Source organism: Dryobates pubescens, chromosome 4, assembly GCF_014839835.1.
Source record: "Dryobates pubescens isolate bDryPub1 chromosome 4, bDryPub1.pri, whole genome shotgun sequence".
Taxonomy (NCBI): Eukaryota; Metazoa; Chordata; class Aves; order Piciformes; family Picidae; genus Dryobates; species Dryobates pubescens.
Window position 1 is genome coordinate 25,618,851 of NC_071615.1, and position 4,264 is coordinate 25,623,114.

Sequence of the window (4,264 nt, forward strand, 5' to 3'; positions counted from 1 at the left end):
GCTGGGAAACATTTTTTAGTGGCAGTGGCTTAGTAGTGGTGGGATTGTGAGGTCTAGGTGAGCAGTTGGCCTTGACGATCTCAAAGGTCTCTTCCAATCTCAACAGTTCAGTGATACTAACAGAAAAGGGTCTCCCATGACATCTTCATGTACATACATAACTGCTGTGGCTCTTCACTGAAGAATTTGTGGATTGTCACTCAAATGCCTTTCCTTTTCCTTTTTCTTTCCATTTCCCTTTTCCTTTCCTTTTTTTTTTTTTTTCTTTTTCTTTTTTCTTTTTCTTTTTTCTTTTTCTCTTTCTTTTTCTATTTTTCCTGTTTCCTTTCTCTTTTTCTCTTTTCCTTTTCCTTTTCCTTTTTATTTTTCCCTTTTCCTTTTCCTTTTCCTTTTTTCCTTTCGTTAATATTTTTTCTTTTTTTACTTTTCTTTTTTCTTTCTCCTTCTTTTTCTTTCTCTTTTTCTATTTTAATATTATTTTAATTTTCATTTCTGTTTCCTTTTATTTCCTTTTTTTTTTTTTAAATCCTTTTTTTTCTGATTTTTTTAAAGGGAGCAGGAGAAAGAAGGAGCTTCAGTTGCAGTCGCCAAGCATGTGTTGTTAATTCAGTAACAGAACGTTTTATCCTGTGGCACCTTGTCATTTCTCTTGGCTAATCCGAATGAGTCTGGACAGGTGCAACTCCATGAAGTACAGTTGGCTTATGTAACAGCCAAATTTATGTACCTACAGATTATACTGGTTCTTTCACAACGCTTGCAGTTACAGTTGAGAAAATCTCCAGCAAGCAGCTAACTGCAGTGCAAGACTGAGCATCTTCTTTTATATTTCAGAGCCTTGCACTGTGCTGCCAGAAAGCTATTTTTAGACCTGTTCTGCAGTTGCACAGTTGTTGCTTATATCTTGTCTAAAGGAAGTGAGGTTGCCCTACTGAGACTTTGCCCTTCTCTCAAGGGTAAACTGAAATCCATTAAACTTAAATATATGCTGTAAACTCTGCACATTAGTGGCTATGATAGAAATATTATGTTGTTATTTATAACAAGATATCCATTCGGGAAAGTGAAAGAGATTGGCGTATCTGAAAATTATTGCTTCTTCATTCTCCTCTCAAAGTCATTATCTTAGTGCCTAAAGCTTGAAAGTTTGTTTGCTGCCATCAGGGCAAAGTGAAGAAAATGTGTCTGCACAGAACAGACCACTGGTGCCACAATAAATAACTTGTGAAAGGGAGCATAGACTTTCAACTAGATCCTGTATTCCTCCAAAGAAATGCGCACAAATGTTCCTGATTACAGGGGATGATTTTCAAACAGGCACTCACAGTAGTGAGAGATAAGTAAACAGCAGAGTCAGAGACAAATATTCACTTAATCTACCTAAATATACTCTGATAAAGAAGGGTCGCCCACAGCAAGCTGCCCAGGATCACAATGTTCAGGTGGGTTTGGAATCTCTCCACAAAATAAGACTCCACAGCCTCTCTGGGCAACCTGCTCCAGGGCTCCAGCACCTGCACAGCAAAGAAGCTTTTCTTCATGTTCAGATGGAACCTCCTGTCTTCCACTGTGTGCCTTTTGCCTTTTGCCCTTTGTCCTGTGACTGGGCACCACTGAAAAGAGCCCAGCCTCATCCTCTTGCCCCCAGCGCTTTAGCTCTTGCTGAGCATTGAGAAGTTCCTCTCTTAGATTCCTCTTCTCCAGGCTAAACAGTCCCAGGTCACTCAGCCTCACCTCCTCACAGAGATGCTCAAGTACCCTCAGCATCTTTGGAGTGTTCCATTGGACTTTCTACAGTAGCTTCCTATCTCTTTTGAACTGGAGAGCCTGGAACTGGAGCCAGTACTCAAGCTATGGCCTCACCAGGGTGGAGTAGAGTGGGAGGAGAACATCCCTAGGCCTGCTGGTCACATTCTTTTTAATGCAGCCCATTAATGATCGAGAGAAGCAAGAATCTACTCATGTACTCCAACATACTACGTTTCTGTAGAACTGACTACAAACATAGTGAAGGTGCCTTATCCTGACACTGCTCTTGTCAATTACACAGATTCAGATACATATTATTTAACTATTGACTTTTGTAGTTAATACTAGAAGAGAAAACTGATGAAGGAAATGGGAGGGAGTAAACAGAAGGTCTGAAGAAGAGATTTCTTTGAGAGCTTCTATAACATATCTGCCATGCTGTAAGATGCAAGAGCCCATTGAGTAATAGAATATGCTACTTAATACTGCATCTTCTAGTATTAACTAATCTTTTTTTTTCTTTTGTCCTCTAATGATCTTCTTTTATTGTGTCTATGTTATAATTTAGTCAAGGTAAAGGGCAAATGTTCTATCCAAAGGCAGCACTGAGTGGCTTACCTAGCAGTGGTTGTCACTGGCATTCTTTGGAGGGATCCAGTGCAATCCCAATATTAAAACCACTTTATGAAATTTATACACACACTAGATGCAAGAATTGACATTTTCAGTCTTCCAAATAAGCCATTCTGCCTTCCAATGAGCTTCATTAAGCTACAAAAGGGTGGTTTTTTATACCTTGTGGAGAAAAGCAGACAGACAATTAGCTGGTCATACAAAATTTGCTGAAGTCTACAGCCAGCAGTCTGATAAAATGGAATGGAATGGAATGGAATGGAATGGAATGGAATGGAATGGAATGGAATGGAATGGAATGGAATGGAATGGAATGGAATAGAATTAACCAGGTTGGAAAAGACCTTTGAGCTCATCAAGTCCAACCTATCACCCAGCACCATCTAATCAACTAAACCATGGCACCAAGCACCTCATCCAGTCTCTTCTTAAACACCTCCAGTGATGGTGACTCCACCACCTCCCTGGGCAGCCCATTCCAATGGCCAATCTCTCTTTCTGTGAAGAACTTCTTCCTAGCATCTAGACTAAACCTCCCCTGGTGAAGTGTTGAGGAAACCACAGTGGTGAATCCTTTGCATGAAGAGTTGAAGTTTTTACAGTGAAATTGTAGCTTTAATTATTCTAGCTCAAAATTTTGAACAAGATCATGATTTCTCTGAAACAAAATTATACACAGAGCAGCTGCATTTAGGTTTCTGGGTTGGAAAGCTAAATCTGAATCTTTTGCTCATGCAAAGTTTTGAGTGAGAAAAAGCAGTACTGAAAAAACAAGTTGTGTGCATATATGTATGTGAAACTGCATGAGGTTTAACAAGTCAAAGTGCAAGGTTTGTCATCTGGGCTGGGCCAGCCCCAGCCACAAATACAGGCTGGGTGCAGAGTGGGTTAAGAATAGCCCTGAAGAAAAAGATTTGGAGGTGTTGATTGATGAAAAGCTCAACAGGAGCTTTTCAGCCACTCTGCCCCGAGCCTGGAACATTCAAGGGGTTTTTGAGACCCAAGTGCAGGACCCAGCACTTGGCCTTGTTAAATCTCATACAATAAACCTTGGCCTGACCACCCAGCCTTGCCAGAGCCCTCTGCAGAGCCCTCCTACCCTTGTGGAGACCAACATTCCCACTCATTTTAGTGTCATTTGCAAACTTACTGAGGGTGCACTCAATCCACTCATCTAGATCATTGATAAAGATATTAAGGAAAATTTGCCCCTGAACTGAGCCCTTGGGAGCACCACTTGTGACCGACTGCCAGCTGGAGTTAACTCCATTTCACACCACTCGTTGAGCCTGGCCATCCAGCCAGTGTTTTACCCAGCAAAACATCCACCCATCCAAGTAATGAGCTGCTAGTTTCTCTGGGAGGATGTTGTGGGAGACAGTGTAAAAGGCTTTACTAAAGTCCAGATAAACAACACAACACCCACAGCCTTTCCCCCAGCAGATCACCTTGTCACAGAAAGAGATCAGGTTTGTCAAGAAGGACCTGCCCTTCATGAAGCCATCCCGACTGGACCGATCATCTGGCTGTCTTCCACGTGCTGAATAATGGCACTCAAGATGACCTGCTCCATGACTTTCCCCAGCTCCTAGGTCAGACTGGCAGTTGTATGTCTTGCAAAGTCTTTGTTGTATACTTGGAAGAAATAAAAGGGCAAACATCTTTTCCATAGTGAGTAGCATTAAAAACATTTCCCTCCTAATGATTGATTGATTGATTGTTTACAAAGCACTCCACCTTTCAGAGATCTAAGTGCCAGCTGTCATAGGGAACAATATCCCTGTAGTATCTACCTAAGGGATGGAAAGTACATGTTGGTTTTGTTACCTGCAATAACAACTGGTAGAGTGGCAACACCTGCAACCAGTTGTTCTTTTGTTTC